This window comes from Haliotis asinina, chromosome 9, assembly GCF_037392515.1.
Source record: "Haliotis asinina isolate JCU_RB_2024 chromosome 9, JCU_Hal_asi_v2, whole genome shotgun sequence".
In the NCBI taxonomy this organism is placed as follows: domain Eukaryota; kingdom Metazoa; phylum Mollusca; class Gastropoda; order Lepetellida; family Haliotidae; genus Haliotis; species Haliotis asinina.
The window spans coordinates 11,174,925-11,188,657 of NC_090288.1; the positions used below are offsets into that span (position 1 = coordinate 11,174,925).

Consider the following 13,733-nt stretch of genomic DNA (forward strand, 5'->3'; position numbering starts at 1 on the left):
GTAAAATTTATAACGAAAAGTATGAAATTCTCTGAAAACGTAACCATGTCCAAAACTAACTTGCTGCCAGTATATTTTAAAGTGCATTATAAACTATACTGTTGAACTATAAGCCCATGATTCGTTGCAGTATTTGTAAACAATATGCTCCACGAAATATGAACACGCACGCTTTTATTCCAAGAGCATGAATTTACAAGCGACATAGCGTAAACCACTGAGCTTTTAGCATGTTCCATAAGTATAGCCCATAGGACTACATAAATACCTTTAGTTTCTCACATTGTACCCATGTGGGGAATCGAACCCGTGTTTTCAGCATGAAGAGGGAACGCCCTAACCACTAGGCTACCTTTGACCTCCACAAAACAGCTTTCGACAATACACAGATACAATGCAGTACGTTAGCGGAAAATATTTCTTTATGTTGACATTTCGTGACAAACAGATTTCCTTCATGCGTGAGATATACGACTCAATGTAAGAGAGCATTAATATTCTACAAATTAGTGAATTTTGTTTATGCGACTTTGTACATATTCCAAACGTTTCATGACTGACATGTTTCGACCGGAATTACAATAATTCTACTTTTATACTTATAAACACGCAAACCCTTGCAGTATAACCATAATCCGCGCCACATCCAACATAGAATCTTTGGACAAGATGGGGTTTTTTTCTGTTTTTTTTTAAGCGAGAACGGGAATTCGACCGAATTCTTCAAACATATTAGTTGAATATTTGAGTTGAGTTTTCCATTTACTATTTCAGTTCACAGGGAAATTCATTTCCTTGAGGCACTCCGCATAACGATATTGCTATCGACAGTTTGATTAAAATCAAATCTTACTGCTCAGTTCCGCTAGACAAAGATCTGAGGGGATCCGACAATGAGTTGTGCTGCCACTGAAGCCTATTTTCTATGACAGAATGTATCTGTTACAGAAACAAGAACCTATTTATCATTGTGGAACTGATCATTATCGTTGTTTTTCTGAAGGTAACGTGGTTAGAAGTGATGTATAGGGCCTGTACAAATGACTTATATGGGTAAAATGTACATAATCAGTTTTCGGAAAATGCAATCTGGACATTGCATATATATGGTATGGTGGCTGATTAGGGCTATCGATTTCTCGCCATTACATACGACCTTGAGAAAGCGATATCACGAGGCGTGAAAGCGATATCACGAGACGAGAAAGCGATATCACGAGACGATAGGGCTATATTGTGTGATCAGACCAAGATCAGAACTGGAACATGAAGTATTTTGTATGTAATTATGAAATTTAGTTCATTCGTGAACAAAGTAATGTAATAGATGTTCCACCTGAACCTCGTTATTGTGTACTGTTTGGGTTACAACGCAAACGACACTCATAACGGACATGCTTATGCCGAACTGACGGATTTAACAACCTATCAACCCAATGTCCCGGAGTGAGTGAGTGAGTGTGTGTGTGAGTTAGTTTACGCCGCTTGTAGCACTATCCCAGCAATACACCAGAAATGAGTTTCACACATTGTACCCATGTGGAGAATCGAACCCTTTTCGGCATGATGTTCAAACGCTTTAACCAGTAAGCTAGCACACCGTCCCTTGCTGTATATTTTGACCAAATGCCTACAAAGAACCCCGGTTATACCGGACGAGAATTAATGTGTAAAATGTGAATATTAGAATATGAATAAGGAGTTGCCGTGTTGCTCTGCCCGTGGTGTTCTACGCGTGGTGTTCTACCCGTGGTGTTAAGCCCGTGGTGTTCTGCCCGTGGTGTTCTACGCGTGGTGTTCTACCCGTGGTGTTAAGCCCGTGTTGCTCTGCCCGTGGTGTTCTGCCCGTGGTGTTCTACCCGTTGTGTTCAGCAGGTGATGTTCAAGTCAAAACGTTGATTACACTAGAGTCTCGTTTCCTGTTATTCCGTCCTACTGCGCAGCTTAGTTCAATGACTAGTCCATAATGTTTATTCATGAGACCGGATACATAAATATTAATCAGTATGATGTCATACATCTAAGCACTTCAATATTTCAATACTGCGCTCATTCACATCCTTGCAAACACGTCGTACAGCGTGCTCTGATAAACGGAAACCAGCAAATCGTGGAAATATCAAAACGAGGCTCTGCCCCTGGAAAAGTTTGACGTTCTGGTACGGAATTGATAATATCAATCTCAATGTGCGTTACATAACTACACGATATAAGCGCAAAAACACCTAACCAGTGAGTCAGATGCTTTGTGAATCATTGTACGACCTTATCAAACATGGGCAGTCTGTGATTTCTTAGTTGAGGTCATGATGTCTACACCTCGCTATAAAACATAGAAATACGGTATTACTAAAGTTTAAAATAAAACTTCATCTGTGAATACCATTTTCTTCTGAAACAAGGAATTGGAATTCAGTGTAACCATAGTTGTTTGTGATGTATATTTTCACTTGAAATCACGCGAGAAAATTCGAATCGGCTGAAAAATAGGTCGGGTCTGAATAGGTCATGTAATGAGACTCATGTTTCGGTTTGCTGCCTGTGATGTTCTCCCTGTGGTCAACCTGTGATGTTCTCCCTGTGGTGGTCAACCCGTGATGTTATACCTGTGGTGGTCAACCCGTGATGTTATACCTGTGGCGGTAACCCGTGATGTTATACCTGTGGTGGTCAACCTGTGATGTTCTCCCACTGGTGGTCAACCCGTGATGTTCTCCCTGTGGTGGTCAACCCGTGATGTTATACCTGTGGTGGTCAACCCGTGATGTTCGCTCTGTGGTGGTCAACCCGTGATGCTGTGGTGTGCGTTCTATCTGAGGTGTTCTACAGTTGATGTTCTGCCCGTTTTGTTCTAGCCGTGGTGTTCTACCTGATGTTCTTTCCTAGGTGTTCTGCAGTTGATGTTCTGACCGTTGTGTTCGCCCTGTGGTGGTCTAAACGTGGTGTTCTACCCGTGTTCTTTCTGTGTTGTTCTGACTCTCGTGTTCCACCTGTGATGTTGTGCCTGTGTTGTTTTACCACGAACATAGTCAATTGCCAATAGTGGATCAGATGGTCAGGAGCGGTTGTTGAGGCTGTGCCATTGAAGCAGAAGGATGATCTCCATACGCTCAGAATCTCATTCGACACACATTTATCGTGGTGAAACATGAACTGGTAATGAAACTGACAACCGGACTATACCCCGAAAGAAGATAACAGCTGAACCATGCAGCGAACGAAAACATCATTAGTCTGTATTGACGGTTGGGTAGCCCAGTGGTTAAAGCGTTCGCTCGCCACGCCACATGGGTACAAAATTATGAGGCCAATTTCTGGTGTACTCTGGTATCATTCGTCACCGCTCGCCCCTTTTGGCCACCTAGAATTCGGTTTGTCCAGGAACAGCACGAGTTGGTGGCAAATGAGCTGGAATATTCCTAGAAGCGGCATAAAACTATACTCAATCAATCACTAGTCTGTCTCAAGGTCCCTGAACAGCAGCATTAGCCATACTGCCTAGCCCTCCTTGTGCATAATGCTGAAGCTCTAAATGAAGCAATATATGGGTTTTTTCAGGTTTTGAATCTCCCATCTCAGAATTACATACATACAGAGTAAGGGTTTGCTAGTCTTGTACTTCAACAACGCCACTACATCTCTATGACAGCCCAGTAAATTAATGCAGTTACTGTCGACATAAGACAACCTCGAAACTTGATCCAAAACATCCTCCGCCCGATCCGAGACTGTCGTGAGATAATTCCTCCCTGGGCATGGCTGAAACTGACAAAAACATTGATAAACGTCATCTGGCGCCTGTCAAGACAGCCAATGACACCGCGGAACTCAAACTTGGGAGAAAGCAGTAGGCAATCTGATAATAGTATTTCTTTAGTCCGCAAAGATTGATTTATAAGACTTAGCCTGATCATGAACGAGAGTATTTTTAGCCGAATTTCCCTCCAAGGCTGCGAGCACGTTGGTCGCTCTCTACAGCACTGAGCACAGTGGGAGTCAGCTGATCAATACAAACCCTCATACTAGAGGGATACGATGTGACGGCGCTCTTCAAACGCCCGATTATCCAGCTGACCAAGTGGTCATTCCACCGCAGACTGTCCGGTCACTAAGCATCAGCGTTCATCTCCATCACTTCCGGGTTCCTGGAAGTCTACGAGGAAGGGTCTTCTACCGACGTTCATATTGGAAGGTAATTTTATCATTTGAATCTTGAAGTCTTTGTGTTGCTTGTGAGTTCTACCTAACATGTATGTTATGTATTTGAACGCGGGTTTTGATAGAATAGACGATAGAACGAGGATAGAATCCAATCGCGGCTATTGTATATGCAACAATTACTGTTATCTTTCGTGTTTACAACTACGTAATTGTATCATGTTATACAACGTGTGTGTTTCGATTGTGTCAGTGCATAATGAGTGATTTCACATGAGCTGTTGTCAGTCGATACAATGCTGACACTATTTCATGTTGATGAATGGTTGAACGGTGAATGGTGGACGTTATTTGAAATCTGCGTTAGATATGGTAAGCTCTCATCATTCATCGCTTTGTCTGGGACGCCTATACACAGAGAGAGAGAGAGAGAGAGAGCGAGAGAGAGAGAGAGAACGACCATATGAGGCCAACAGTATGTCTGTTGATATTTAGCTGAAAGAGAAAAAAGTGAAAGATGAACAAAGAGACCATTGCCAGCAGCCTGGTAGTGGAAGGTGAGAGAAAGTGAATGAGAGAGGGAGTTTCCCTTTGGATAGATTAGGTGCTAGAATATTGATGGATAGAGCTTCTAGAATATTGACTGGCACATATTCTAGATCAGGGATCAATCCAGATTTTAGACCATACACTGACACAGTCTCTAGACCATGAATGGACAAAATATCTCGATGATAAATGAACACAGATCTCAGTGAATGGACACACAATTTAGACAGTCCACGGGCACGTATTGACCATACGTAGACACACATACTGTACTATATACACACAACGCAACTGGCACCTGCCTATACAATGATTCCAGAGGTAAAAATCAGCTGCGTATCGGCGTAAAATACGCAAATCTTTATATGAAAAATCAATTCCCTTTCAGACAATTGCGTACAAGTACGCTTGAATGTTTGTAGATACTCAAGAAATTTCATGTCAGATGTGTAGACACCAAATTGTCAGATCCTCCAATGGAACAGATAAAATAATCGAGGTGTATTGAAAAGTTCTATTTCAACACATGAACTTTGGAACTTGCAGTTTTCCTTATAGTTTTTCATAATACAGATCAAATATAAATAACAATTATGTAAGCCAAAACTGAAACATTATTACATTTTCTTACACTAATGGAGAATAGAAAAATAATTTTAAAAATCATAATTATAATAGCATAACTGAGCTTGAGTGAGGTGGGTGGGTAGAGACGCCTGTAAGCTCCTGAGATAGACAGATACCGGTCGGCTGTAGTCATCTTCCCTTGTGATACCAGTATCCACAGATACCCTCTTTGAGACACCAGTATCCACAGATACCCTCGCTTGAGACACCAATAAGGTATGTACACCTCCTTGAGACACCAGTAGGCTACAAACACCCTCGTTTGAAACACCAGTAGCCACAGATACCCTCGCTTGAGACACCAGAAGGCCACAGACACCCTCCTTGAGACACCAGAAGGCCACAGACACCCTCCTTGAGACACCAGTAGGCCTCAGACACCCTCCTTGAGACACCAGTAGGCCACAGATACCCTCGCTTGAGACACCAATAGGGTATAGATACCCTCCTTGAGACACCAGTTGGCCTAAGATACCCTCGCTTGAGACACCAGTGGGGTATAAACACCCTCCTTGAGACACCGGTAGTTCACAGACACCCTCCCTTGATACACCAGTAGGCTACAGTCCCTTGAGACACCAATCAGGGTATAGACACCTTTCTTGAGGCACCAGTAGGGTATAGACACCCCCTTGAGACAATAGTAAGTCACAGACACCCTCCCTTGAGACAACAGTAGGTCACAGACACCCTCCTTGAGACACCAGTAGGTCACAGACACCCCCTTGAGACACCAGTAGGTTGTAGACACCCTCCCATGAGACACCAGTAGGCCACAGATACACTCGCTTGAGACACAAGTAGGTCACAGATACCCTCCCTTGAGACACCACTAGGCCACAGATTTTCTCCCTTGAGACACCTGTAGGCTACAGAGACGGTCTCTTGATACACCGCTCTCTTGAGACACCAGGAAGCTAACAATCATCCTCGCTTGAGACTTCATAAGGCAACAGACACACCCTTTTCACACCAGCTGGCCAAAGAGTAAAGACGCCCTAGTTAGCTTGAGCAGAGACAGCCTTCCCCTCTGGACCTGTTTTCATGTCCCTATGTATCTGAATTTGAAGAGCATCGAGGTTATTAAATCGTTCAGCGTCACACCATCGGCATACCAAGTAGGGGATTCGTCCTCTGTTTAGCGGACTGTAAACGGGATCGAAATGTTCAAATCATTCAGCGGGACTGCCTTGACTTTAAACTAAGCAGGTCAATCCAGTTTATTACTAAGCCTGTGATATAGCTCAGTTTGTGGAAGAATCTGAATGTTAAAATGTTACATGTACTTTTTCCTACTATTAATCTGACACGCTGTGTTATATCTTAAGTTTACTAAAAACTGCGAGAAATCGAACTCACTCACTCACTCACATATCTCATTTTCTCCGATACTTTTCAACACAAGAGTTTTCTACACGTATTTCAAAGAGTCTAGGGGTTCAGTCTCCTCAAGAATCTAAACAGATTAAAGAGGAGTTTGCGTGCAAGGGCTCGGTGAAACGTGATGGTTCACAGGTTTGAAAAATAAGGAGAGGTAGTCTCAGATGATAATGGGTATTCATGATGAAGGTAGAGCGGATGGATGAAAAAGGGTCAGACGGAAACACAGTGATAAGGACACACGAGATAACTCTTGAAGTCTTATGCCATTGTACTGGGCTAGAATTGGTATGGTGTTTAGAGCATGAACTGACTGAGATGCATCAGACACTGAGGAATAAAAGAAACTACTACTCTCGGTTGATTTTATCATATGTGTGAGGGGATGTTGGTTAGCCTAGTGGTTTAAGCGTTCGCTTGTCACGCCGAAGGCCCGGGTTCGATTCCCCAAATGAGTACAGTGTGTGAAGCCCATTTCTGATGTCTCCTTACGTAATATTGCTGGAATATTGCTAAAATACTATATTAGTATTTCAGTTGAAAATACCTTTCGTTAGTGAAATGATATCGATACAATGAACAGAACTGGTGTTCAGTCAGTATTCAAAGAATACTTCCCCTAGAGAAAGCTGCTATAACATCATACCTATTCCCGTATATCGTACTCAACAATCATGAGAACTGGAGTCAGTGTACATTTGTATAGCGTTACTTGCCACTGGGATATGACAGCTGTTTTAACCCGAAATATAGCTGCCATAAAGCCCTAAACTAGATTATCCCCATGCAATTCTAGAATGTGTGACAAGTCTAGATTTCCAGTTTCATAAACAAAGGAAATCTCGCGGATCCTTTCATTTTGATTATATTTTATGATTATTATATGTGAACAGTTTATTTCTGTTAAATATGTTCATTTCAAAGACTACTTGTTAGTCTGTACGAAATATCCTAGTAGCCTCACCTTTGAACTCACGCACGCTCTGGTACATACTAGTACATTAGCGATCATCGCCTCGCCCCGTGTGGTTGACCCAGCATGAATCCCTTGTAGAATCACAAATGAAACGTATATATGGTCGAGTGGGTTGCCAAATTGTAAAGAATCATTATCAAGAATGAATGTTATATAACAACGTTTTCTCCCCATTATTAGACTGACTGCCACCCCTTCAGACATCAACCGCCTCTGTGACGTCACACTAACAACCCAACCGGACAAGTTAATACATTTATAGCGGTAATATGATATAACGGGACGGCCTGTTCCATATCTAAAACAATTACCTTTAGGGGAAATTTTCTAACGGTTTCTGGAGGCAGATAACTGGATTTTGAGCTATTATTTGTCATTTACATCATTTTGATCTTGACTTACCGAAAACCATTTGACGGAATCAAGCTATAAATCGATACACGTGGCATCACTTAAACTTCAAAAAAGGATGCAAGATGTTTTATAAATATCATAATATAATAATGAATGTGTATATGGGAATGGTAAACATGTTCATGTCATGACGTTCTGATATTGCCAACTTCTATGAGGAACGGATTCCATACCAAAATTATTCATTTGTTAAGCTCTGAAATGGCGAATCCATCGGCACATGATCACGTGGTATGGAAATCCATCCTTAGCACAAATGGCAGGGATAAAATATGTGAAGCCCATTTCTAATGTTCCCCACAGTCGTGTTGCTGGATGGCGTAAAATCATACTCACTCACTCTCTGTCAGCCATAAATGTATTTATCAGTCAATAAGGCTTTTATCGGTTTTAAAGCACAACGTTTCTCATAAATGCATAACAGTATATTATAACAGCTTTTACAGCGGCTGGTCCATCTATGCAGCCCATCAGCACGATTGTAGCACAAAGATGGGTAATGAATATCTTCCCATGTTAGCATAAGCTGATTACTAAAACAGTGTAAATATACTCACAGTCGCGTCTACGATCGATCTGTGGAAGCGCCATCTGTTTGATGTTGGGTCGTCGTTGTCGGTGAGGTCTTCAGAACATCAGTCGTCTCTAAAGCAGTTCTGACCGACGTCGACGAAGTTGCATAATCCGAAGAAGCTTGGCGTGGTTGGAAATGAGAACATTTGAACTGTATTTGTTCATGAGTAACATTTTGTTGATACGATAACACGTTTCCTGAATACGTATTCGGGATAACCGAGGCCGTCAATATCCTTTTATAACGCGAGATTTTAGGGTCCATTCAGAGTGAGTGAATGTGCTTTTACGCCGCCTGTAGCAATATCCCACCAATATCGCTGCTGGGTGCACCAGGAAATGGGCTTCACACACTGTAATCATGTGGGAATCGAACCCAGGTTTTCGGCGTGACGAACAAACACTTTATCCATCAGGCTACCCTACCTAAAGGATCCAATAATATGCGAGTCGGACCCATGAGATACAAGCATAATCGTGTTTAGTAGATTCAGATTCAGAGTCAAAATATCGTGGCAAAAATATGAACTACAAATCCTAACCTTCTTTTTCCTGGGAATGAGTTCAAGAGGTGTACATCTGCGAATACAAAATGTATACAAAATACAAAGCCTATTTCTGGAGTTCCCGCCCTGATATTGCTAGAATGTTGCTCAAAGTGGCGTAAAACTAAACTCACTCACTCAGCCTTTACGGAGTGAATTCAGACATGTGTCTTAGAAGTTTGCGAACATTGAGGATTCAGTGCTTATCAAATGAGACTCAATTAAAAAGTACGATTTTTAGGGGGATGGGGGACGCTTCCACAAATGTTCGACGATAAAAACAACTCTATAATCGCTGCGCTTGGAGATAAAGACAATATTCCAGGAAGATTGGCAAATGCCATAAGTTAGTTAGGTCTGTAATCACAGAGGAGGCATGTCATTCAGACAAATCCCAGTGTGTTTTCATGTTGCCGTTATCTGAATGAGAAAGGCGTAAATATCTCACCCTACTGTTACAAAACTCTCAAAGTAATCGGAACGTTATGAATATCCAGCCGCAATAAGTACAAGTCTCCCCAGCCAATAAGTACAAATTACTTTCAGCAGCTAATATGTATCCCCCGAAAATAATCGCGTCCGAATCGATCAGCATCTACAGAAATCCATTGTTATACCATTCAAAAACAGTAGGGGATATTGAATTTACAAGATCGATAAAGTGCAAATGATGAAGGCAATGAGGAAACAGATGATGAAGAGAAATTCAGGGAAAATGTGACATTTTCGTCCATTCTTTGGGGAATGTTTCAGCCGCATGGATATATGTTGGTTTTCCTCACATGTATCGGCATTGGATAGTGCTCTCAAGGTAGACTATCCCCTACTTTTCTTATTTATAATCTTTTCTTTACTTTTCTTAATTATTATGATATGATCTGTTTAACGTGGTCGGCACATGTCATTGTATCTCATTTCGGTAGATGGATGCTCATGATGTTGATCACTGGATTGTCTAGTCCAGACCCGATTATTGAGACTGCTGTCATTCACCTGGAATGATATAAATTAACAGAGAGACATTTATCCAAGCTATTTTGAAAACTGAAATTAAGTGCATTTTATACATTGTAAGTACGCATGTTCATACTAGACAATCCAACACGACCTTTCTAAGGTCGAACTTTGGATGTGTCGAACGTCGGATGTATCGAAATAAATGGTTGGCCACTTGGCATACTTTCTAAATCCACATATTTAGATTGTGTCTAACTTCAAGACTCGAAGTATTTACCGAGGGTCCTTCAACTTCGACATAACAGTGTTTGTGTGTACGATCGACTGAAGACTGTGCTTGTATTTCTGACACCGAAGTCACTCAGCTCATGAAGATCATAGAGATCAAGTGACCTTTAGAAACCCAAGATGACTAACGCGATCGTGTGGGCAGGCACGCTGACCTGGATGAAACATGTGATAGTATCACAAATGGGTAGACCGATGCTCATGCTGTTGATCACCGGATCAGGGTCAGGACACGCTTATTTACAGACCACCGCTGTATATATAGCTGGAATACTACTGAGTGCGGCACTAAACAACCAGCCAACACTCTCATATCGCTGACGAGTGTAATCAATTTCAATCCTGAGCGAGCAGGTGTTCCACGTGCAACGGAAGAATCCACTCGTATCTAACAACAGCATGCGTTGGTTGTCAATGCCACGTGGCATCACATGCCTAGTGCCTGTTACCTTCCATCACTTGCCTTTTTTTTTTTGTTTCCGCGGGTTCACTTGTCAGGGTACGATTTCTCTGTAAATCGTTTGGGTGAACATGTAGTATTGTTTTGCATGAGAATTTCACAACTGAAAGTTGAAGCAATGTCAAATATCTTTAAAAAGTTCTCCCCATACCAAATATTACTAATCAGTGACAAAAACCTTTTCAGAAACTCTGGTCTCTATTTCACATATACACAAATGCTCATGAAATTGACTCTGTTTTCGACAGATATTGATTATGTTTGTTCCCTTTGTTTGTTGACACAATTATCCAACTATATGTCGGCGATCTGTATATAATCAGTTCTGGACCAAACCATTTAGTGATGGAAATCACGAGCATCTGTCTACGCAATTCTGAAACCATGCGAGTCTTAGCTACATTATTGCTAAATGCGCCATAAAACAATTCTCAATTAATATTGCGTTTGTAGAATTTGGGGGAACCAAAGTTTCACTGTATCGTTGTCCTTGTCTAGACATGTTTGTGGTGAAGAAATGTTTTCATCTGACTGTGGTGTCCCAGAATATAGATTTTTCAAGGATGTATTTTATTACCTCGTAAGTATCCCAATAAAACCATTAATGTGAGCTGAAAGTGTGGTATATAGTCTTCAATAGTTTGCGCCTCGAATGCAGTGAGTTACATGAGAATTTTATAGCCCTGGATAGTGGGCTTTCATTATCGGAGTTCCCTTGCTTTCATTTACAGTCGTCAAGTGTGCGACAATTTCCCTGTATTGAATTACGTCCCCTGGGTGTGACAGGATTCTATCATTCTTATGTTTTTCACGTTTTTCTATTTTATTTCATATCGAAACGTGAATCTCATTCACCAGTTCAGACAATGACCTACTTTTCAGCTCAGTTATCTCTTCAGCGAATTATCTCTTGTGAACGTGAAAGGACACCTTACAAACAACTATGGTTTCACGAAGTTCCAATTCCTTCTCTCATAAGAAAATGTATTTACAAATGTATTTTTATTTTACACATCTTCTATCTTTATTTTATGATAAATCATCTGGGTCACTGGTTACACCTATTATGTGTTCTTAGCACTTATTAAGTGTATTTTTGTAACACATAGCGCGATTGATTTAATATCAAGTCTGTACCAAATCATCAAACTTTCCTTGCGGTCGAGCCTCGTTTTGAGATACCCCGATTTCTAGACTTCCGTTTATCAGCTCAGTACGACAGAGAACGCTGCGCGATGTGTTTGCAAGGGTTGGAAGCAGCGTAGTGTTGCAATATACACGTGATTACATGCATCAAATAATACTGATTAATATTCATATTAAAAAATAATTCTGGACTGGTTATTTTACCCAGATGCGCTATATGACGGAACCCAGTTAGCTGGAAATGAGACAGTTGACGTGTAAACCACGTTTTGACTCAGATTAATTATTTATCAGTACGAGACCTATTCTCTGCGAATGTACTTATCGAACGGTATGTGTTCTACAAAAACGTACGTGTACTGTGCTTTCTGTACTGTACACAACCGTTTGTAAATTTCGCCTCTTCTCTGTAAACATATATGCATTTGAAATATATCGAGGGAATTTTATGTACACCAATATACCTCTCCCAGGTAAAGCTGTGTGCAATATACAGCAAGTGCTGTATTTGACGTACACCTGAATATGTTGTACACCTGTATCTGATGTACTCAATTAATTACACATCTAGGTGTACAAAAACGCATAAGAATCACTTAAAACCCAATAGGTCTATGATACCTTGCGTACATTATTCAGTTAACTAACCTGGCTTGTGTATGATTCGTCATGGCGCCCAAACTCTGCAACAGCATTGGCTAATGGTAGGCGATGCCCATATACAGATACTATTATATCCGCAGCCACTGTCGGGGGTTTATGCTAATAGTCACATGACTTCCATGTTGAATATTTATTAATGGCTGTCAAATGATTGGCAATATGGCAATTACTAAGACCCCTTAGTCTACAAGGATGCATTTATATTTATATATTTAGAAGGTTAAGTACCCAGCAAGGATAAGAAACTCCGTGTAAAAGTACTCACATCTCTTAACTCGTGGGAGTATGCAAAATGATTGTTACTCCTCAAAAAGTGCAATTACTCATAAACAGACACTGGAGTAAATCGAACCCGGGTCTTTGGCGTGACTAGCAAACGCTTTAACCACTAGGCTACACCACCGCCCCTTCACTACAAAAGCATGCATGAAGGGGATGCCTCATTTTGAGTCATCACCTGGTCTAGTGGTTCCATCCCCAAAAGGTCAGTGGTTCCATCCTCAGCTTAGGCATTGTCCTACACATTGACGTGAAAACCTGAACAATCCATTCCCTTCACAGGTATTTGGCCATGATAAAATGTAGAAAAAAACTTTCACCTACATTGTTGACCTTGACATTCTCAGTATAGAACCATAACCTTGACCTTGTGTATACATTCGTGATTTTGACATCCTCTACGTTAAGTACATAGTTAGCTTCTAAATATTGTGATGAACAGATGACAATGCCTACATGCATGGCTTCTTAATCTCAATATGAGATATTAACCTGTGACGATTGATGGAATTGAGGAGGAACCCTATATTCTGATCTCGCACCTCCACTGGTAGGGAACTTGGTGGGAGTGGGGTCGATTTTTGCAACAGAAATTTTGCGATATGTCATAAAGTCTTTGTGATTTTAGTATCAGCAAGGGAAGGGGACGAAAATCAATAATACATCTGGATTAAAAATTTTTAGAACAATATTAACAACTTAAATTCTTTTTTTACCA

The 13,733-nt window shown here is 41.0% G+C and overlaps 1 protein-coding gene across 1 annotated transcript in view; it reads left to right on the forward strand.

Annotated features, from left to right (window-relative positions):
* The first annotated feature begins 3,890 nt into the window (after positions 1–3,890).
* Positions 3,891–13,733, forward strand: part of LOC137296080 (uncharacterized) — a 42,649-nt gene continuing 32,806 nt past the window's right edge. The window contains exon 1 of the mRNA XM_067827742.1: positions 3,891–4,192. The gene's annotated coding sequence lies outside the window, so the exon portion shown is untranslated. The remainder of the gene's footprint in view (positions 4,193–13,733) is intronic.